At 32.4% G+C, this 25,302-nt stretch overlaps 1 long non-coding RNA gene across 2 annotated transcripts in view; it reads left to right on the top strand.

Annotated features, from left to right (window-relative positions):
• Nucleotides 1-25,302, top strand: part of LOC147078993 (uncharacterized) — a 277,623-nt gene that overhangs the window by 234,603 nt on the left and 17,718 nt on the right. For both annotated transcript variants that reach the window (XR_015071326.1, XR_015071327.1), the window contains exon 5: nucleotides 3,337-3,405. This is a non-coding gene — a long non-coding RNA (uncharacterized LOC147078993). The remainder of the gene's footprint in view (nucleotides 1-3,336; nucleotides 3,406-25,302) is intronic.

Consider the following 25,302-nt stretch of genomic DNA (forward strand, 5'->3'; position numbering starts at 1 on the left):
TAATCGTAAAAGGAGGGTATAACCTGCATTTTCCCAACTTATTCAATAACACTTCTCTCTCCTGGTCATAGGCATCACATTGCCAGACAATGTGGTTAAGATCTTGAGTGGGATGTCCACACTGACACTGAGGGCTATCTACCACTTTATTTTTGTACAATGATTCGTTGAGACTGTAATGCCCTGTCCTGCTTCTAGCTATATTTTTTTTATTTTACAATGTTTACTAAACCAATTTTTAGGAGATCTACTATAAAAGTTTTGATAGTAGTGTGTTCCCTTTTCTTTCCCAAGATTTTCTAAATATTTACCGTTATTTTCGCTCATTGTTTGTTTAATTAAACTGGGCTTTAAAATCTGTGTATGGAATTCTTATATTTTCTGATGGGTATTTTACAGATTTTTTTTGCCAATTGATCAGCAATTTCATTTCCATTAATTCCTTTATGTGCTGGAATCCAGTATATCTGTATATTTGTACCGTGTTCGTTACTATTGCCAAATTTGGAAATATTGGTTCTAATATTAAGAATGTAGTCATTTACTGGCATTGTAGTATGAGAAATCGACTGTTATGAAAAAATACCACGGAAACTCTCAACAAGCATTTCTGTACTATAAAACACCTAAACTGTTTTTTTACTTTTTCTATGCCCTTCTTCAAAAATAAAATTAACAATAGTTACTTACTATGATATTAAACTAATACAGTTTTAAACCCTATTCTACAACATATGATGGCTACGATTTCATGATGATGTATGTATCATTTTGAATTCAAACTTTTCTTACCGTTGTTTTATTATACCCTTGTATTATTATTATTGTGTAAGTATCTATATATATATATATAAAAATATATTTGGTGGTACTTTTAGCAATGGACTGTAATTTGAGAATGCTGGTGGGGGATTACGGATCTGGGAGGGGGCGGGGTTGTTTAGCCACGATACCAGACACTGACCTTTTTATGTTGGGAGGGCTAGTGCGCACTGGAGCCGGTTTGGTGTTCACGCACTCACGCACTAGTAAACAGACAGTTCGGAATGTCACTCTAACGGTTTCACTTGATTTTGGGATGAATGATGATGAAAAGTTCAGGTTGGATGATAGACGCGACGTTCGCTCAAACCGTTTCAGATTTAGCGCAACGAAGATCAAATATATGCGTTTTGAGTCACTGTGTAGTTAACGCGGCCTCGTTTGTATCGTATCAGATAGAGCGCGATAGCTTTAACAAGCATAGGCAAGCCGGCTGTCTTGAAGTAACTCACTGTAACGTCGAAAGAGTACTTGATGGATCAATCACCCTATACGCACAGCGGTTTACGAACAATTTACAAGTGCCACTTAGCGAAGACTTAGCTTTCACAAGCCTACGCGCGTCCGCCGTATGATGTCACTAAATGTTCTTCTTAATCACAGTCGACTCATGACCCATGATTGCTGGTCGCCTGGTCTTGTGACAATATGGAGGTAGGTGGGAGGAAAGGAATGAGGGCCATCATACTTGGCCCAACCAATATTATATAAATAAAACCATCACGATTATTTTAATCTGTTCAATAAATCTTTGTGAAATCAGTTTTGACAGCACTGTCATAAATCATTTTCGTTTATTTAATATTATAAAATATATCCAAGCATAAATTAGCCCATAAAAAATGTACTAATTATAAATATTCATAAAACCCCAAACGACTCTTAATCTGTAAAACGAAATTGAAAAAGCAATTCCCCGAAGGGTTTTAATCTGTCTGGAATGAGGCTATTGCCGAAGTAATTCCTCTATTGGTAACGGTTGTCGCCAAATGGAAATTATTGAAATTCGCTTTAAAAGTTTTTAGCGCAATGAAAAAAGTTTTAATAACACTGATTTATGGCGCGAAACAAAATGAAAATATACCTCGTAAGGTATCGTTGGAATATTTTGATGACAAGAATTGCTTTTGACATTATCATTTGAAATGGAAATTGTTTTAAGACCCAGTTATTTTTCCTTATTTAGAAAATAAATAAATTTGAATTTGAATTTGAAAATACTACCAATTTGAAATTTGAAAAACATACCTACCCGTTAGAAAACTCATAGAGAAAAAAAATAGATCGAGTACACTTCCAAATCTCTCAGTAATCCAATGGTTCTGGTTCCATACCCGGTGAGGCCGCAATATATTTATGTAGCTTTCTGAAATCATGTGTGTTTATTTTATGATAATTTCACTTGTATTACTAAACTATTGTCATTGAACCAAATGACATAATATTGTAGTGTTAAAAATAAAGTTATATTATAAACTACCTATCCATCGATAATTCTTGTGAATAGTTTGGCAAAATTTACGATATCTCATATGTTTAAAATTCTGTAAAGAAATGTCTACCAACTTTTTAATTTTGATTATTTTGCAGAATTTAGAAATATTTTGCATGTTTCTGTATGAAAAATAATATTTTAAAAAAGTTTGAACGGAAATTTTCAGTGGAAAACTAATACACTTTAATGAGACAAGCATTACTAGACCAACAGAACCATTCACAGAAGTGTACAAAATTAAGGATATACTTCAACTGGGGCACGGTCTAAAACGATCGTGACTACGCGACGCGAAGATTATGCAAACGACACGTGCAGAACAAAACATAATTTATCATACAAATTCAACATGCGTCCATTTAATGTTATGTTTATTATTCTATTAGTAATAATAATAATATATTCATTGACATGTTTTCTTTTTCAAGTAAATGGGTAACGTTTTTAGTCATCTTTACACGATTTAAGAATTATTCCCCCGACGCCATCACAAAACAAATTGACGTGTTCACAGCTCGAGTTTCGCTCTCCGATTGGCAGCCGGTTCGAAATTTCGTCGCACTTATAGTTGAAAATTATTTGCCGTTTCACTGTAGTATTCTCTTAATGAATAAGTGATGTCCTCATTCACAGACGGATACAGAATCCATTATTACATCGGACAATGCTATATTTATTAAAAATTGGCTAATGAAAAAGGAGAAAATAAAATTGGACCAAAAAAAAGTTGATGTGAAGTTAAGCAAGTCTAATGAGAGCAAAAATACAAAAATTATCTACTATTTAGTATGCAGTTATTATGAATTGTAAGTAGGTACCTATGTAGTTTTGTAGAAAAATAATTTGAAAGAGGCAATAGAACAAAAGGTTTACAGTTACCACTCGACCGCTGTGATGATTCTAGCCACCAGACCATTGTATCCGTTAGTTTTGTATGTATAGCAGGATCAGTCTGTCTACGTGATAGACTTCGTTGTTTACCCGATCGTTAAATACAGTTATTTTTTCTTTTGTTTCAGCTCCTTCTTCTTCTTCGGGAAATACCCTTAGGATCATCGGAATTACGCTGTATCTCTATTACATAAAAGGTCAGTGTTCTACTGTTATTCGTTATTAATAATGTTATATTCTCTTAATAATAACCTAACCTCACTTCTCAATTGAATACACAATTGATTGTATCCGTATGAAAAGCAGTGACTCTGGCTCACTCATTACTCCATGGTGGTTTAATATCGATTCTTGACCCTTTCGACTGAGTACATTGGATAAACATCGTTCGAAACCCCGTCTTGGTTTATTCGTCAAAGGAATAAAAAAGCAAGCATAGGCAGCAGGTGAAATCAATCTATAAACCTTTTGATTAGCAAGTGCACACGCTGCCAATTATGCTATTCCGGCCATCGGGCAAGTGACATATTTTAATCTAAATAAATATATAATAAAAATATGATTTTTGACGCATACCAATAAATTATCTTTAATAAACCATTTCTTTTGTTCAACGAATAATTCACATGATTTTGAGAATGTAACATTCCATAATTATATTGAACATACATCACTTGTAAATACCTTAGATATATACCCACTAGAAAAAAATCATATTTGGAAAAAAAAAATGCTCGACGAGATATGAACCCGTATGATAACTGGTATCGCGCCAACTGTGCATTAACCAATTATGCTACGAGCCTCCTATCTAATTACGACAATTTAAACTAGTAGATCATACGTGAAATGCTTATCAAATTGTGTTATTATTGACTATCGGTTTTTGTGTATTAAACCAAGGAATACTAATTATCCCGTCGAGCATCGTAATTTTTTTCAAATATGATTTTTTCTAGTGGGTATCTGAGATGTTTACAAGTTATGTATGTTCAATAAATTATCTGTTCTCAAATTTACTTTTTAATACCGTCATTGCCAATTTTAACAAAGTTTGAGACTTCGGACGCATCGTTAATTTCGGCGTGATTATGTATGTTGCAGGAGCATAATTAGTAAATATACTTCTATGGATGCAGGTTCGAATATGTCTCTAAGATGTAACGTATGTTCAAAAACGGATGGTACATTCTTAAATATGTTATATTGTTCATTTTCTCTAGTTGATATGTTCGATTAGATCTGTAGTTTCACCCCGGATACCACAGAATAAATTACTAGGTAGGTATCTAGACGAAAAACATTCTTTAGCAAGCAAGCAGTAAAATATGAAAAACGTTTTCAATATAACTTACATAGCTGGTTAAAACGCTCTAAGGACAGTTCAAATAACCTAACTAAAAGTTCTTTAACACAATCGAAGTAGTTGGAAAGTTCTTACCACGGGTTAACATTCAATTACACGATTCCCTGGAAGAAAGCTCAATACGGCCGAGCTGCAATGTTTCCAAAGAAAGAACAACGTGTGCTAATGTTAAAAGTTTCCATAAAACTTTTTCTTACCTTCGAGAAATAAGCTTTTTTATGTTATGAACCCGAAGTTTAGTTCACTTAGAGAATGAAAGAGATTAATAACCTAGCTGACATGATTCTTTTCTATTGATGTCTTTTTATTAAACGTACTTTTAGATATAACATTGGAAAATATTCAGAAATACACATATTAGAAAACCCATAATCGAATCGAATTCGATCGAACACCTGCCTATAATAGGGCGAGTAAACTTACAGTAGGCGGTATAGCTAGATGTGGAATTTGCAAGCTGCATTGCTCAACGCACACAAATTGCAGACGGTCAGCGCAATTCCCATGTTAGTATCGATGTAATTAATTTTTTGCGTTTCATTATCTCAAAAAGTAGATCTTTTTTTTTAAATTTTGTATATGGAAAGAAATTTAGAACCGATAACTACAAAAACAAAAAGATGGCTAAGTTGTTTTAGTGGCATCGTCTCTTAACCAAATATCTAGCATACGTTTCCAGACGCGTGATTCAAACTCACGATCGACGTATTTAAAGGTGAACATTACACTTATTACACCACCAAGGCCATAATATATGTACACCAATATAACATTTAGAATAATGTAATTAATGTGTATACAAGTTTATTAATTCTATAGCTTTACAGTTGGTCACGTTCTGTTAGGCTACTAATATATCATCAAAACAATTAGTTAAAATAATTTCTGCAGAAAATTAATCATTTCTAGCTGTTATATTGATGGCATTATAGTCCGAGTCAATATCATTGACTCAAATTATGGAATTAATAAAATAACTGTTATTTAACACTATAAAGAGACATACGATAGCGACATGCGACAGCATTGTACAGAGTAGCAGTATTGTCTGTTTTGGTCTCGGTGCTCAGTCAGTCAGAACATTCAAATTTCAATATTAAAATGACATTTTTATTATAATTGTACCATCTTATACTAATTTACGTTGAATTATTTTTCAGTTGGAGATAAGTGCTTACATAATATACAGCGGAAAAAAACATTCATTAGTTACGTAATGCACTTGTATTCATTTGCCATCTATATAATATATAAAATACGAAAAATAATATGGTTGTTTGTTTCATCCAATTTGAATTTTTACCAACAATTTGGCATATTATTCGATTTTAATTTGACGATTCTTTTTTTTTTGACTTTTACCGCTGTCAGAATTATTTTCATTTTTACATGTTCCATGCCTAGATACAGCTGCTTTGATATTGAAAAATGTAGTTATCAAAAAGTATATTGACCAACGAAGCAAAGCCGTGTACTTTAGATGGCTTTTTTTATAAAATTATAATAAAACAAATGCGTTTTTTTTCCTTTTGATTGTTTTATTTTATTTATCAAAGCATTGCAAGTATTTTATTTCACTGCCATTCCTTTGAATAAGACTTTTCTTAGAGTGGAATATTTATTATTCATTGAGATAAAACGTTCTAGTTATTGGTTTTGATATGCATTTTTAAATGCTTTAACATTTTTTTTATTTCATATGATACTTGCAAAATGTTCTTTAATAAAAATGAAATAATTCGCCCGCAGAAAAGTAGCTGGCAAAAAATAGTAAGTGGTATTAAAGTATTTCGACATCAAACGCCAAGTGGACTAAAAAAAGGGTCATTTTCCTTTTCCCATCTCCCATTATACACCCACTCACTTTTCATCTTATCTCGCTATTGTCAGTTTAAGAGATACTAAACTTTTTTAGCATATCAAAAATTCTATAACGTGAAACATCGCCTTACAAACTTTCTACTTATCGACTGATACCTACTGCTTGGAAACAGGGATAGACCAGATACTCGTAATATTATAAACAAAACAAAATTTGCCAAAGTCTCAAAACTCCAAAAACTCGTGTCAAAGATACAAAATAATGTACTAAATATTTAAACGTAATGGGTTACGATCCCGCTTCGTTAAATCTATACTATTAATAAAAATATAGTGTCTGTTATTTAAAAATATTTTTATTTTTTGATTATCGTTTTGACTAGTTACATGATACACACACATATGAGGACAAAATACAGTGTATTTGTCTTTTTGTTCCGTTATAACTCAAAAATTACAAAACCAAAATTGGTTAAACATGCAAACCTTATAATAAAGGCCACATTGTTAGTTTCAGATTAATAGGTTTTTATATATCAAAAGATTCCATAGTTATAAAATACAACTTCTCAAAAATAACGCACTTGAAAACATGACTAGATAAAATTGTCTCCGACCGGTGTCTATTTAATTGGTTTGAAGAAATTCAAATCGAATCAGTCTATAGTTCTTCATTCTATATAATTTCATTTCCATAGTTCACGTGGACGACATCGTGGGCTATCATATTACTTATATTATACTTTAAGCTTCTTCTTTCGGTGGCGCTATAGATTGATTCGGCTCTTTGTCGCCTCGAAACGGCACGAGCTTCTGCAGTCCTTCTCCAGTAATCGACATTGCGTCATTCTTTACACCCTAATGACAGCATATTCATGTCCTCCCGTCTACCTTACTGGATTCTATAAAAGGACCTTTCGTACCCTTTATCTAGCATGCTCTAAATATGGCTTACTCAGTTCAAGCTCAGGATTTTTATTAAAGTGGATAGTATAAAATCCCGCATCGCAGAATCTTTCTCTCGACGGTGGTGATCAATCCAACTGTTTTTAGATACACATATATGAATCATTATTAATAGTTCTTTTTTTGAGAAATGCTCGTTAATATGACGTTATCTATGTTAATACTACTTAAATAAATATTACTTGAACTTTCTTCTTCGTCCTGGATCCTGTTTACTGTAAATATTTCCATCATCAATCATAATTTGAATTAAAACTATATAATCATATTTTGTGTTATGATATTTGTCAAATTGTACGCACGCCTTGTTGTAAAAAGTTTTCATCAAATGATTTCAAATAATAAACTTTCCCATAAAGCTTTATGCCCGTACTGTTACATTAACCTGACAAAAGTTTTGCAAAGTAAAATAGAAACAAAGCATATCAAGGGAGCTTAAAGTCGTAATGTGTCATAACTTACCGCTGTCCTTGGTGAGTTACGAACTGAAATTGTTATTACTTATACAAAATAAGACTTTTAATATTGCAGTATTTTTAAGACTACATAATAACTACTTATGTGGACATTAAATCTAAATTTATTAGCGGAATACTAATTATGTTCCTTCCTTTTCGTTGTGGGTATCTTTTTTTTCTCCTTCGTCCATGTCAGTAATCTATATGGACACTATGTGGCTCCCCCAAGAATCCGTGTCGCTCAGTAGTTTTTTTTTTTGCTTCTAGTTAAGCAGCTAGCTTAATGACCAATTCGAGGTAAATGTGGACACACTGGATAAGCTTCAAATTTTTGATAGGAACCACCTCCTCCGGCGACCATTCAATAGCAATCATCTTGAAATAACTACATTATCAATATCCCGGCCTCTAAAGCAAGCAGAATGCATTATGTAAATATACATTTTTAGGGTCATTGAATACAAATAATTTAACAATTTTTAAATGCATCTGACGATGTATTACAAAATGACTTTTCACTGAGCGTATATACCCTGGAATGGCTTGAATAAGAGGCATGTCTGGTTGAGCCGAGCCTATCTTGAGGAATGCGAAGCACGTGGCCGAGACAGATCCAGCGCTGTCAGAGTGCATTTGCCATTGGAGAGTGCGCATAGTGCCTGAAGATGCTGATAGGTGAAACCCGGGTGGCAAAAAATGATTCAAATGGAACAGTACAAAACTCAAATCAATTATAATTTAAAAATAAATAGTTAAACTATTAGGAATAAAATGCTAAATACCCAAATAATTAATAAATGATTTTAAAAAAATCACGACGCGGCACCAGAATAAATTGAAAAAATATTATAATTTCAATGCATATGTAATGATTAGGAGTCATATATCTATATATGACTCTACTTTCTTAATACCTATAGGCGACAATAATTGTGTTTATTTACGAATCCATTTAAGCAAAAAGGAGCTTTATCTCTGAAGATGATTTTTTCAAGAAATAATAGGTCTGTTTCAAGTTGCTCTAAAACCTAATCAGCAAAATTTCTAAGCACCAGATGGTCATTCGGTTTAATTTCTTGTGTCAACTATATTTTACACGCCTTCAAATGCAAATATTTATAAAGAATATTCCATGCAGTGCACTAATTATTCTTGATTTTTATTTACAAAATCGATATTATCAGCAGTACGTTTGCGTTGTTAAATGGATTGAATTCTTAATATGACAAACATTATAATTTGACTCGAATTTTTCAATTAAATTACTAATAGTAAGTTCTGTATGTCGATTAATTTATTGACCATAAATTTCACGTACCTACCTACTTAATGCCCGAAACTTAGCTTGAATAGATTCATTATTGTCGTAATAAATGTTAACAATTTGTATACGCTATACAAATGTGTATCTTTCCATGATGATTCACCAAACTATACTGAATATAAATGTCAATTTTGATCGGAATCAGAAAAAAATGGTTGCTATGACGTTTTATAATTCTATAGTACTAATTTGTTAACCCTTTATTTTTATTCAGAATAGTAGCAAAAGTAGGCTACGATGCATTTATCAGGTAGTATATTATAGAAGATGCTTGTTGTTGATAATAATAATTTGAATAGTTTTTTTACAAAACAGTATCAATTGAAATATATCGACTCTAGAAACGGAAAAGGGCGCAACCTACATGACTAAATACACGTTGTGTCCAAAGGATGTTAGCTGAAAATGCTGAATTATTATCTAATTTTAGTTAGAATTAAAAAAAAAAAAAGAAGGAAGTGACGTGGGAAAAACGACTTAATCATCATTTTAGTTGTTTTTTTATTAATTAATATCAGATTAAAGATATAAAAACCAAATTATTAATTAGCATGCACTTTAAGGTTATGTCTATTTTGTATTTTGACCGAAACCTTAACAAAAACGTTTTTATGCCTCCTGTGAAATTTGATTTGTGTCGCCCTTATTCCTTTCCAAAGTATAGGTAGTATAATTATTTAAAGTGATTTTATATTTAAATGCGTGCCGGTAGTTTATGATATCTTTCCGAAAGAATACAATACCCTCGAAAAGCAAGATAGTACGCGTACAAAGCAGAATAGAACCTCTTAAATAAATTGAGTGACCACAGCACTGTCTACATTCCCACTTGAACGAGTAAACTTGAGAGGTCAGTCGCTATATGATTTTTAAAATATCTACGTCATTGAAAACGTTGTTTTAAAATCTTTTATACAAAATAAATAAGCTTCCTTGCCTTCTACTTTAAAATTTGTTACATTAATATCAATATTTTCAAGTTACACAGTTATATAATAATATACTATTATCCGTTTGTTCCGGTATAACCAAGGAACACAGAATTAATGGGAACTGAAATACCTAACGGATGTGGAGTAACAGGTAACGAATCTCGAGTATGGAAGAATATGGGATAAACTTAAACACGTGTCAAGAATACGTCATTCTAAGCTTGTCCTCTTCGTTCCGACAACTGCTCTCGGCTTATGCACTGACGCTCATTCAATATTGGTGGATTTGAAGGTTGCAACAGACACTATTGCACTCTATAATGTGTGTTTCATTTTCGTGGGACACTCACACATTCAAAACTCTGCTTCAAAATATAGTGTATTATAATTATAAGTATGAGTAAAAATAAGCTAGACCGACATTCACGAAACTTGCAAAATGTAGGTACAGGTTATATTTTATATTACATTGTTGGTATCGTAAACTAGAGTTACTTTACACTACTTTTCGCCAATGTTTCCTATTTTATTGATAAAAATAAACTAAAGGCTTTGTTAAAATGTTTTATTTATTTTATTCGATTAAGGTTTATATAAACTATTTTTACAGCATAAAACATATGTTATTGACATAACACTTTATTTTAAAAAAAAACTTATAAACTGGAATACTTACAAAATATGAATATAAATAATACTGGGGTAAAGTATTAGAGATTTATATGAATAATTACACTTTATGGCATGTAGTAGTATATTCTTCCGGTGCACAGAGCTTCGATTCAGAGCTGCTGACGTGGTGACAGTACATTCTAATAAAATTTTATAAAACCCTTTAGTCCTACAAACTATTTTTTTTGTTAATGACGCTATTTACCTGAAACCTTCAATACTTGATTGCTCTTGGCCGGTTGTCTATAATTGTATCGTTGATCTAGTTTTGGAGATAATGGAACTTAAATATTGTATTTACGCAGCGGTACCCCACCAGTATACTATATTAGTTGGCTAGTAGTTAATATAGTATGCACCATCTAATGAGCAGAGGTAGACTAATAAAAATAATATTTTATATGTTATTTCAAATTGTGTTTTTATTCAAAAGTTCTTACTCAATGTTCTGATAGTATTTTCGTTGAGTTGATTGTCATGGGAAAAAAATAACACGACTTCGTAAGTCGTAAATCTCAAAAAAAAAAATTAACCACAAAAAATTAAATAGTTAACACATTTTGCGCGGGCCTCAATACAAATTCACAGGTACACGCAGCGGGCGAAAACCAGCGGCAATTGAAATAAAATCGAATTTTACAAAAATCGCTCTATCTTCCAAACTATCGGTTATTTTTAAATGAAATTTGGAATTCACACTCACCATATATTGCTCCTCAGTGCTGTGTTTCTTTTTAGAACAAATTGTTTAAAATAACATAAGTACATGGTGCTAATCACATATTTACAGGAAGGTTTCGTAAAAAATATTCCATTCACTATAAATAAATTCCCGCACAAAAATTATTATTCTAATATTTGGATAAAGTATGATATTTATGAAAACACTCACCCCTGTGTAGGGGGACGTCACAAAATGTACACATATAACTAGTCAAACTTTTCTTTTTGTGCACCGAACACACTCGACACTGTCTTTGTGGGTATTTTTTTTTACCATCTGTAACAATTTTTATCATTCGATGCTTCTTCATATCGAGTGATAACCTACCAGGATGATCACTTTTACCCACTCTTCTTGGTAATCGTGATGTAGATGGCCCTGCTTCTTCCAAAATTGCGTCGGTTTCAACGATATGGTCGGCTATCCAAAATTTGCTTATACTACGCAAAAACTGTTTGTAAGTTAGCCTTTTGGTCGGATTTAATACTTTATAAACTTTAAAAGAATTGAAAAAAGCACAATTTAACAAATACATGACAACTCTCTTTGTCCATTTTTTTGTTCTTCGTATGATCGAGTAGTAAGAGAGATACTGATCCGCACGGTCAACCCCTTTCATTTATTTATTATATTCGATAACACATAGCGGTTTCCAAATGTGTAGTCTCGTATTCCAATCGGTGTTGTGACTCTCTAAAATGGTAGATGGATGTATTGTTGAAATCATTCGAACATCTCTCTTTGATTTCCAGAGTTGTAACAATACATCCTTTCGCCGACGGAAAATACTCTGTCCTGCACTAAGATTGACGTGTTTAAAACATTCTGGGAAGCCTCGGTTTATTCGCATTGTTCCGCACGTCCTAATTTTATTTTCTAAAAGTGCTTCACTGGTTTTTACACTATTATAATAATTGTCCATATAGACATGATGCCACAAATTTAAATACGGACCAAGAAGCAATTGGATGGTGTCTAATAGTGGTCTTCCTTGCCCACTGTAAATGAGCATATTACAGATGTATCCCGTAGTGGCTTCACTGACCATGCGCACTAGGATACCGTATTTTATTATCTTAGATGCATTATATACTTTAAATACAAGTCTTCCCCGCCACGGTATAATACCTTCATCTAAAGAAAGTTCCCTTTGAGGCTTATAAACCGAAGAAAACTTCGGTATTAGGTATGTCATAATTGGCCTAATCTTTTCAAGGCGATCGCTGGAATCCGTAATGATATCGTTATTTGAAAAGTGCCACGATTGCCAAATTTGTCTAAAACGATCACGACTCATTGTTTTAGAATATATTGGTGTTTCTATACTCGGATCAGTAGACCAATAATCATCTCTTGTGTCTTTTCGAACTTGTCCCATAAGCAAAATGAGTCCGAGGAATTTTTTCATCTCACCAAGATTTACAGGCTTCCATTTGATAGATTTCTTCATTTTCTTGATTCGGGATTCATTTTGTGTGCGGTATCGATTGCTTTCCTCTACCATCATGCTAAGTAAATCATCTCCAATAAATAAACTAACTATATCCATCACATTTTCAGAATTGTTTGGTGCTACGCAAATACCAACGTTGCCTAAAAATGGTTCAATATGCGGTGGGTTGTCTATTTCAGACCATTCCATGACTTCCTCTTCCTCCACTTCACTGTCTTCAGAATCACTGATTTGTAACGGTATCACTGGTACCCTTCTCGTGCGAGGGAACTCTTCACTATCGCTGTCGCTATCACTGTCGCTGCCTAATTCTGGTAAATCTTCACCCGAATAGGCAGACAAATTATCGGCAAATATTTCGTCATCGCTTTCATAATTGTCTGAAGCCATTTTTTAAAGATTAAATAAAATATCGATTACTTAAATATATTTCACTTGTAAAAACACACCCGTTCTATAGCGCCGTATTTCAAGACTGAAAATTCAATACTGATATTCAATATAGATCGTAGTAGATTACAGACATCTAAATAACATTGGTTTCCACTTATGTTATAATTTATTGCTCCGCTCGCATACCAGCGTTATCGCACCGCACAATATCACTTACACAAGTGCGAAGAATGCATTCCGTCTATCACAAATTGTCGTCTTTTCACTCGCTCACAAAGGATAATATTATAGTATGAAAAGGAGGCCTATGTATTTATCACACATCATAAAAATATACATATAATCGCATTCACAGTACAGCGAACAAACCATGTTTAAAGAATACATCGATATTTCACAAAATGTTGTCTTCCTGCTCACCCATCAAAAAATAAACAAGTGTAAAAAGAAGACGCATATAGTTTTAGCATTCTTATCGTCTACAGAAATATAGTTCGCTGATTTAGTGACTCTAAACAAATTTCCTGATTACGCACAAGCTCTCATTTGGGCTGCGCAAGAGTGTGTGTGTAAGTAAATGAATCGACGGTAAATTATTTTTTTTTGTAGATGTGTCTGTAGTTTGAAACATTTTCAAACCGTTGACATAAAATATTCGTATGCAATAATCGGGTAGAAATACCTTTCCCGCACTTCAAGTGGAGCCGGCGTAAAAGGTATTTCTACCCGTCCCGCCGACGAGCACCGGTACGGCGCGCGGGTAGAAATACCCTTCCCGCTCAAGATGTGTTAATAACATAAAAGTTATACATTTTTGAAATCCCAGATAAGCCACAATTTATTATTAAAATGTACATACAAATTTTCATAATCTTTAATCCATTAATTTCAAAATATACAGTGCCTAAAAGATATCTGCTGTATTTTAATGAGAATTAATCTAAGTATAATATATATATACATATACAGAAAACTCGATTTATTTGTTTTCTAAGCTTGAAAAAGAAATCGGTCCAACTCTGTGAGAAGTATGCTTAGAATTCTCCCCTGATCATTAGTTCTGATTATTCGTCCTTGATAAATCGCATTGCCGGGAAGTATTTTTAGAAAAAGTTTTCGCAGATAAACTCCGAAAATTTGTTTTGCGACTATTTTGTATACATATATATAGATACTGGAAACTCAGTTGCTGTACCTACATTATTATTAAATTTGTCTACGGTTGGAACATCGAACTGATTAAATCGGACAGATGAAACTTTTTTTTACAATTTAAAAATACAATTGAAACACTATTAATCTAAGTCTAAAACTACTACATTACAGAATAACCAATAATTAATTGACCAATGATTAAGCTTTGGATAATGGGAACTTCCATGTTTCTGTAAGGAATTTGACTAATTTAAAAAGTAGCCATTTAATATGTTTCTTTTATATTGGACACTAAATAAATAATAGGTACTGCGATAATATGAGGTGCAATCCTATAAATAATTACTAAATCACTCGCCACTTGACTAATCTACTCGACTAATCCGAACCGGCCTTAAGATTGAGTAGGAGTGGAATGTATATTCCAACTGCAAATTTTATTGGTAAGATTCAAAAATATTATTACTATTCGTAAATATTTATACAGTGTTTTGCTTTCATTCCTATGTAATTAATTCGTTAAATATTTAACTTGGTTATGGTTTTGCACATTTCGCAATCAACAACACCGGGGCTATTCTATTTGGGCGGAACAGCGCTACGTTTCGCTTTATCAATCCAACTCCATATTGACCGCCAGAAATTAATTTAGAATTTTAATTAAAACGCTGGCAATTGTAAAACATATTTTGATATGATGAACGTGGCGTTTTAATTAAAGTATGCAATACAGGTGACAAAGAGACGATACGAGGGGATCCGACCACAACGCGCCGGACATATTATGGAACTCGACATATTCTCGCATCCTAACAAAACATTCGATTTCGCTGGTCAGCGGGTTTATTTAAAAGATTAATCCGGCAACATTCCTATATATTCCAAAGTCTTATCAGGAAAAAATTTGCCAAAAGTTGGTAAATCGACATCTTATTAGTAGTCAAATAAATATATATGTCTGAAAAAAATATTGGACCCGATCCAATTACTGTAAGGTAGTTTTTCAAGAAGTGATATTATTGATAAAAGTTTGTAACAGCTGATTTTACAACGTTTTTCTTAGCTCGTATTCTTATTTATCCGGTGGTTCTTTGTCCGGTACAAATCTTGAAATCGATTTTTAACTGACTTCGCGAATAGCTAGACATTTGAAACTTTTAGAATATATCAGAACATGACGCCAATGCATTTTTTTAATACTTTTAGCCACCTTTAAGCAGAATTGAATTCATTTTCAGTTAATTCTGTTTTGTATGAAAAATTATTTCGGAAGAAATCCGTAATCCAATCCACTATTATTGGTTGCTAGTGGTCTGGGGTCTTAGCAACTAAATTATTAATATATACGTGCGTTACTATGGAAATCAATATGATATTTCAAAATGACATTTCAGTATTATTTCTATCAAGTACATTTTTTTTGATTGTTTAAGCTAGTCAAGTCAAGTTTATATGATTCAACAGAAAATTTAAAAACGTTGTATATAAAAAGTTCTTTTTATCTTGTAATTATTTTAATATGTGGTCAGGAAAAAGTTTGTAAGTCGACACTTACTAATATAAACTATTTCTTTTATTAATAATTAATAATAACGAATAAGACACAAGATTTGAGAATGTTACATTCTATATTATATTGAACATACATAATTTGAAAATATCGTATGCATATACCCACTACAATAAAATATTTTTAGGAAAAAAATACGACACCTAACGGGACTGCAACGGTGTAATCACTGGATTCGCGCCAGTGTGCTTTTCCAGTTAAGCTACGGGCACTACTAAATTACGACGATCTCAACTAGTAGTTGTTATATGAAATTCTTATCTATAGATTCAATTAATTGTTGAACATTTAACAAATATGTGTACAGCAAAAGGTTTGTAAGAAAAATAATGACAGAATTCTTATATGAAAATATTCATTGTCAAAATATAGCATTATGATTCAAAAGATGTTATGGCTAAAAGTAAGTAACTATTCATAAACATGATTTTTATATATTAAATGCCATTTCTCAATGCATTTTGCCATCTTTGGAAGACTAGTTCCATTATAGTAGATAAATTGAATCATTATAACATGGGTACTCTAAATTTTATTAAAATAAATAAACTGGCAGTGTGGAATCACAGCGATATAACATTCGATAATTTTCATCCTAAAATGCACGGCAAATTATCAATATATTATGTAAAAGCTTGTCTGCCAAAGATTGGTAAGTATGGTCGTTTTTTTATAAATAACCTTTTGTCTGTAATTCTTAAATTTTGTGGACTATTTACTAAAATATAATAGTTACTGAAATAGAATATAATCAAATTACATTTGATTTATGTTTTTGAAACTTTTGACAGTAAAACCGCGATTTTATCATTCTCTTAAAATGTATATATTTAATATAATATTATTTGTTGGGCATTCTATGTTGGTGAATTAAAATATGATTGAATACAAAATTATAATAGATACCTACGTAATTTAAATCGATTTGAATCAAATTTGTCCACAACACAGGACATTGTTATCTGATATAAATTGACATTTCGTGATACACATTCAACAATGTTTTATTTTTTTTAAATTATTGTCTACATAAACAATAGCATACCATAGAATATAGCTGTATAGATATTTGTATCCATAGGCAATGTTTATCTGAGATAACGAAACCTGTCCTGATTACGATTAGTTACCTACGTAGATATTATAATTTATTTTATTTTCTAGTAGCAATAGGCCACAACTTTATCTGTGTAAAATACGAATAAATATTATACAGAATGAGTTTAATTTTCTTTAAAATCAATTTGGTGGGTGACGGTTAATTGCAGCTCATCTCACGACTACACCGCTGATATCTGACCATTTTATCGACTCTTTATTTTCGCTAACGCGTTATTAAACATCGATTGGATGTAGGGGTTCACTTATCTACCCGCACTACAACATACCTCTCCTCACCACTCCACCGCTGCCATCTGACAACTTGATTTCGAAACCTTTCAGATATCGAAATGAAACACTACTAAATTTATACTGCTTTTATCGGAGAGGATTTTACATTGATAGCATAATTAACAAAAATGATATTTCGAGATAAATTATAAACATTTGTAGCATCAGAAGAAGATGCAACTCTATTAAATTGGTAATTTTATCAATATTAAAAAATATAAATAATATTATAAATCAATATTGTTTTTTTTTTTGTTTAATATCTGCAAACCCATAACAAATCTGGCGACGTCAGACTCACCATAATTATAATGGGTCAAACCAAAAATGTAGTTTCTGGGAATCAGTAATACCTATGTCAGTTCAATTAAATATTGGTGAGTTGCCAATAAACTTAAAGATTAAAGTATTCTTTATACATAATTGTGACGACTTCGGGTTTATTGAAAATTTTATAATAATATCGAAATAATTTTCTCATAAAATGTTCGGGAATTTAATTAACGGTTCATTTTATTAAAATATTATGTCAAAGACAAATAAATAAATCTTTTTTATTTCATTTTATAGACAGAATGAAATACTTAAATCGAATTAATTATTATTTTAATATTTGTCAACTTTGATATCTGAAATGATATATGTATGAATGATACCTATATGAAAAAGTGAATAAATATTTTTTGCAAAAAAAATGATCAATTATGATAATTTATACAAAAACAACTTCTCAGCTTCCTTGTTATCGCGAACTTCGTTTTAATAAACAACAAATTGTATTACATTATTGTCATTGTCATTGTCATGGAGTAGCTGGATGGAGTAGTGGTATGGCGAGGGAGGCTAAAGAACCATGACGGGGAAAACGAGACAACAGAGTTCGCGTCACAATCATTACGTTTTTATTGGTAGGGCTTCCCCCAATTAGGCAGATCGTTGCCATGTTCAAATGAATCCTGTCAGTATTGCTACTAAGAATAATATACATAATATTGTTGCAAACAAAATCTGTGATTCTCTTAGACTCACATTAATTGATTGTATATATATATATTTATTTATTTATAAAGATATAATATACTTACATATAAAGATATAATATATATCATCATCCAGGGTTGATCCACTACTGCCTCCCTATAGCTTCTTCTACTATTCTCGGTCCCAAACTCTTCGCTGCCACGTAGATACATTCATCGAATTTTATGAGTTCGTCTATCCAGTGTGTTTTAAGGCATCCACCGAAAGATGGCATTTATCCAGCGGTTGTCCAATCGCCGACCTCGCCTCCTTCAGCCCCTTTACATTTCATCTACTTAACGACATCTATCATATTCTAATCATATTCAACATTAAACTCTATTTTCGCTAAGGTTTCGTTCATGTATATTATGTCGTAAAGCTCTAAGGGGAGAGGGTGACCGATATAATACGATGATTTCTAATGAAGTAGATGAGGGATTGGAGGAGACATCAAACAAATTTGTAATTTTGATTGTACATCAGTGCATTAAATTGATGCTATCAGCATTTTTCCGTACAATTTGCGGTGCTCTTATGAATTGCTAATACATACAATACTTTCGTATTAATACGTTAGGAATGACGGGTAATATATAATTATATTTAAACACCTACCTGTAGTACCTAGTGCTAAAAATCGACTCAATAGTCGATCGAATTTTCAAAATAAATGCATGTAGCATTTGTTGTCATTATTTGCATGTGAAGTGGGCAAGCTAAATTTATTAACGTATCGACATAATATTAGTTATTATTAGTGGTGTAGCTATATGATAAAAAGCGTGCAGCAAATTTTGTTACATTATATTGAGATAGTACTTAGTAGGTACATAATACATTTTTGTCACAGTCGATGTTAAAGTCATGCAGGTGTCGATTCAGTGCGGTAGGACGTGAGGTGACCTCATTGTTGTTCTGGTGCTTTCGGCAAATTTCGCTAACTGGCAATGTTCTTTTAAAGGTTCAAAGAAAAACGACATTACACTTTTTCCTCGTAGCGGCAGCTTACTGTGACGTCACGTGATACGCGACATGCATCTCAATATAATCACAACTTAAGAGTATTGTTGTTAATTTGATACTGGATTGTAGTATAATAAGATCACTTTCTACTTGAAGTTAGACATGCCAGTACGACGATAATAAAATAATTGAATCGAACATAAATACAGCAAGCACCCAATTAATAATTCTGATTGTAGTGTGGAAATTTTTGGTGTGGTTTATGATTTACACAATTTTTAATGCGGCAACATCGGAGTCTCCTTGTTCCGTTCCCACATTTAGAAGCCCTTATTATTAAGGTGCCGTGACAAACAACACGCATAATCTCACCTCATTACGTAACGTCATGGTGCCCTCGCGGTGCCAAAGTGGAGCCTATTATGTCCCGCAGGTATAATGAATTCGGCTTCCTTCATTATGGAACAGCCTCCGTAATGGTGATCCTGGCAACAGTGTAAATATCATCACTTTCCGTACCCTAGCATAGAACGTTGTGTAAACTTGACTGAATTAAGTGCGAATGTTAGACGGATTAACGGCTTTATAAAATTTAATATTAATTCTTTTCAATTTTCTTTTTGATTTTTACAACGTTTATAAGCAGATTTTTTAAGTATAACATATTTATCCGCAGTACCGTAAAATTGTTTGAATGAAAGTAATTTGAGACCAAAATTACTCAAGAAATATTATAAAATATCAATAAAGTATTGATACCTACGACGCGGTGAGCACTCTGAAGTAAATGAACCTGGAAATAATTACAAGATAAAAAGAACTTTTTATATACTCAAAACGTTTTTAAATTTTCTGTTGAATTATTATGCTCAATATGCTCAAACTTGTACTTGATATGAAGAAAATAAAAAACAAATTTTTAATACTGAAATGTCATTTTGACATTTCATTTTGATTTCCATAGTAACGCACGTATATATTAATAATTTAGTTGCTAGGACCACCGCCTTAGCAACCAATAATAGTCTTTTACTTTTCACGGATTTTTCTGAAATAACTTTCCATACAAAACAGAATTAACTGAAAATGAATTCAATTCTGCTTAAAGATGGCTAAAAGTATTAAAAGAATGCATTGGCATCGTGTTCTGATATATATTCCTAAAGTTTCAAATGTCTAGTCGGGAAGTTAGTTAAAAATCGTGTTCAAGATTTGTACCGGACAGACAAAGTGGAAGTGGAAGACAAAGTTGTAAAAATGTAAAATAAAGACAATTTTTAAAATACTTGTGAAATTAATATTTCTGTCAGATCAACGATTAATTATAAGACAAAAAATTATCAAATTTAGGGTATTAAAGCTTTTATAAATTATATAATTATACTCTTCATACAGTTAACAGATTTGACTTTATTTGTTTTTAATAAGTTATATTAATAAATTTATTAAATAAATTTTTAGTGTGCAGTTTGATGATCAATTCAGTAACATGCCGTGGGGGGTAGGCAGGTCATGCGTTGCTTAGGAGAGGTAAATTATAAGGGGCGACAAATAAAGGAACGAATACGATCATTATAGCATTTGAAAGCTGCGAAAGTGGACTATTTATGGTCGCTTCGTTAAAAAGTACCAAAATCTTAAGTTTTTAAAAAATCACCACGGTGTCTCCAAACTTGTCAAATCTTCATGTAGGTACTTAAAATTACCACTATCTGAGAGTAGGTTTCGTAGAAATGCTCTAATCCTCCGTACATGATTTGTATGTATTTTTTTCAAGAATTTAGTTGCATTTGTCGGTGTATGTTAATAAAATAGGTGTGCACCTAACAAATGCTGATATATTTTGAGATAAACAATGAAAGGGGGTGGTATTCTAAGTCTGCCACACGTGAAGACCACCCCCATCTTTTTCTTTAATTCGGTAGTCAGTATTGACACTTTTGCATCCATTAAGTGGTGGCCAGACTGGAGCTGACAACTCCATGAGACTGGCAACTGTAACCTTATATTGCTTTGATTATGATGTTATTGTTAGATTAATAGTATTATTGAGCGCATCGACAAAAATGTTGACAGGTGCACTGCCACCTTGTATTTTTTTCTAATTATAAAATAATCCAGACCATGTCCAATCCTAATAAGATCATAAATTAAAAACAATATGTGTACTTGCAAGACTCAGGATTTGAACCTGAGACCGACAACGCTATAGGTCGACGCTTAAGCCGCGCGGGTATAATACTATAGTTTAATTATACGTGAACGTAGGTATTGGCGAAAAATGGGTTAAAAATGCGTTTATTCCAATGAAACCTACAGTAATGTTGTAATGTCCATAATGTGTTAAAATGAAGACAATCAACTACAGTTAAGCTTATTTATCTGGTGCTAAAAACCATTCAGGTCCATGGGAGTACATCAGTATGGCTTTTACAATTATGTAAGTGGCAAATTTCGTTTAGATGACTATTCGGTTATGTAGATATGTTAAATCGGATCTGAACCGGAAAACTCGAAAACAAAACAAGAATATGTTTGTGTTTTGTAATATTCATATCCGAGCATGACGTAGCGCTTTTACTTATCCCAGGCCAAGAGTGGGCAGGTGAGCAGGCCAGCCGGGCGAGGTTTGCAACCGTGTAGTCTCTCGCGTTATAATGAATTCGGGGGTTAATTAATATCACCTGGTCAACATCACTTCCAGCGGGTATGTTGGGCCCCGCTGCGTCATAAAATGTAAATATTTTATCATATTAGCGTACTGGCTAACGCTGGTGTTACGAGTCTGAGGTTTCGAGGCAAAATGTAAAATGTTGCTTTTATTATTATGTTATAACTGAATATATTATGGATATTGCGGCTAGCTTGCAGCGTTCTGTCGTTTGGTCGGAAAAGCAACAGACTGGTGTTCGGAAGGTTCAGAGGAAAAATTTCTTTTCACTAACTTTTCATTACAACATAAAACATAACTATAAACTGAGGGTAAGTAATAATTGATATGAATTGTGTTTATAGGAACTAGTGTTAAGTTTGACAGTATAATGAGGCAATATTTTATTTATTAACTTGAGTGAGTATTCAATTCAATTCATTTATTTTACATATTGTGGACATTACAAATTATAAGTTTAAGACGTTCACAACATGACATTTAGAAACAACGAAATATTATTAAAACAATATTAGGTACATAATAAAAGAGATAGATCAGTATTAAGTTATTCTACAATATAAATGTGTAAATACAAAAAAATATATAGGTACAAGGAAGTACACCGGATGAGTTAAGCAGGCCCTATTTTAAGAATTTATAAAATAACGTCCACCTATACTCATTCTCACGTGGATGGAATATATCAACATCCAAAGCGATTATATTACATAATATACTTACATAGCGAATAATGGTAGTTTATTTATTTATTTTAAGAAAACAAAACATTGTGGACATAACAAATCTAAATTCAAGACGTTCACAACATGAGATTATGACAAATCTTACCCTCACAAGAGAGAAGAGAATATATTATATAATAATAATAACAAAACATAAAAAACATACGCACAATTTTATAAGTACAGAAAAATAAAATTTCGAATACAAAATACATGGCACGTCACCGAAAATGTCTACGTCTTTGGGGAGCGCATTGACTAGTCTTGCATCCCTCGCTAATGGTGGCTGATAGGCTTGACACTAGGAAACTGTTCCGATCCAGAATAAATCATGGTTGCGACCACGCAAGTAATTGACAGGCGCATGTAAATTAAAATTCATTAGGACACCAGGATTGGAAACCATCCCTCGAGATAACAGGCAAAAGTGTTTCAAGAGAATTCAATTCAATTATTATAGTTAGGTACCTACTTAAGGATTGATTATTTATACTAAATTACATTAGTAGGTATTGAAAATTCGTAAAAAATATATTTTAATAAACATACCAGTGGCGACCGGTGACAAGAATATTTGGGAGTGCAAAAAAGACAACTACTTAATCATTATAGATTACCACGTGTTCGATAGTTTCATTCGACAGTAAATATGACGTTGTTAGAGCGATGTCAAGCGAGAAAAAATTATTCAATAGGCATAGATTTAATAATTCTTCATATAAGAGCATTTGGAAATAATAATGGTAACGTAATTCAATTTATTCTGTTTAATCGCAATCTGCGCATTTTCAAGGTTAAGTTGTTTCACTATAGTAACAAAATAATTGTCTTAGCATTTTGGAATTGTCCAGGAAAAGTCGCAAGCCCGGTGCTGTCATATAGTGCTGAGACTCTACCGACTACCGAATAGTTCCCTCCAAACCAACCGTCCCGCACCACACTCGGTCGTAATCGAGCAAATCTCGAGGCCCTACGTTTGGATGTGAAACATCAGCAGTTGTTTACGCCTGGGAATCATATTGTTCTTTTATCAATGAATTTGGACTAATAGAAGGAGTCTTATAAGATATTTCTGTTATGACATTTGAAATTATTTTGTAAGCGCATTAAATATAGTTAAGTTGGCAAATTCCACAAATATTAGGATCGCTTAGTTGCCATTCCGATTTTCTTACATACGCAATGGCGGCCATTGTTCAATGTGAATACTTATTCGAGTACAGTAATAAACGGTTTTATACTATTTTTACATGATTTTTCAACTAAATAATGCATATTGGTAAATAAAATGTACTAGCAGTAGTGTGAAGTTCTCTGCAAATCAACTTACATCTAGGTAGGTACATATAAATGATTACAAGATAAAAAGAAATTTTTATATACCAACAACGTTTTAAAATTTTCTGTTGAATTATTATGCTCGATATGCTCGAACTGGTACTTGATATGAAGTAAATAAAAAACAAACAAACAAATAAGTATAGAATACTGAAATGTCATTTTGACATTTCATTTTGATTTCCATAGTAATGCACGTATATATTAATAATTTAGTTGCTAGGACCACCTTCTTAACAACCAATAATAGTTTTTTACTTTTTACGGATTTTTTTGAAATAACTTTCCATACAAAACAGAATTAACTGAAAATAAATTCAATTCTGATTAAAGAAGGCTAAAAGTATTAAAAGAATGCATTTGCATCGTGTTCTGGTATATTCTAAAAGTATCAAATGTCTAGCTAGTTGGGAAGTTAGTTAAAAATCTTCAATCATCCAATACAAATCTTGGACAAACAAGAATACGAATACGTGGTAAAATACGAAGTTTGTTCAAATTACCTATCCTGCCAATTCTATTTTTAAATTTTCACGACAGATAAAGTTTGCATTATTTTCAATTCGATTTTTGATTTCTTTTGTTTGACTTGGCTGTCAGAATTACTTTCATTTTGACAAGTTGTATGCTTAGATACAGACATTTTAATATTGAAGATCGTACTAATCACAATCAATAACGCTTCAGCTAGTGGGTTTATTGTATTATCTACATCGGTTCAGTAGTGAAATATACAACAGTAACCTAAATTATATAACAAAGATTCAAATTTCGTATGTAAATTATACGTAACGTAAGCCACTACGATATGATCCAATAAGTTAGTATTGATATATTGCTTACAAACAAGAGTACAGGCTGTTCAAGGAGACATCGATTTTGTCGGCAAAGCAATTCGTTGAAGTGCACCCGGCAGGAAGAAAGATTCTATTAAGAGCCAGTCAGGTGGAAACTTTGCATTGTCACATTAATAACAGGTGAAGCAGAAGTTTATAGTCCACAGATATACTGAAAGTACTCAGGGTTACGATTGGTGCTTTGGCCATATTATTGACGATCCTTTGATCTAAATGCTGGGGATTTGATATAACCTTTTTTGGGATAGTAAATTCCACTAATGCATAATGAAAAACATCATAATTTTCCTG

This window comes from Rhyacophila brunnea, unplaced genomic scaffold (genome assembly GCF_057557595.1).
Source record: "Rhyacophila brunnea isolate RB1 unplaced genomic scaffold, BYU_Rbru_1.0 scaffold_10, whole genome shotgun sequence".
Lineage (NCBI taxonomy): Eukaryota > Metazoa > Arthropoda > Insecta > Trichoptera > Rhyacophilidae > Rhyacophila > Rhyacophila brunnea.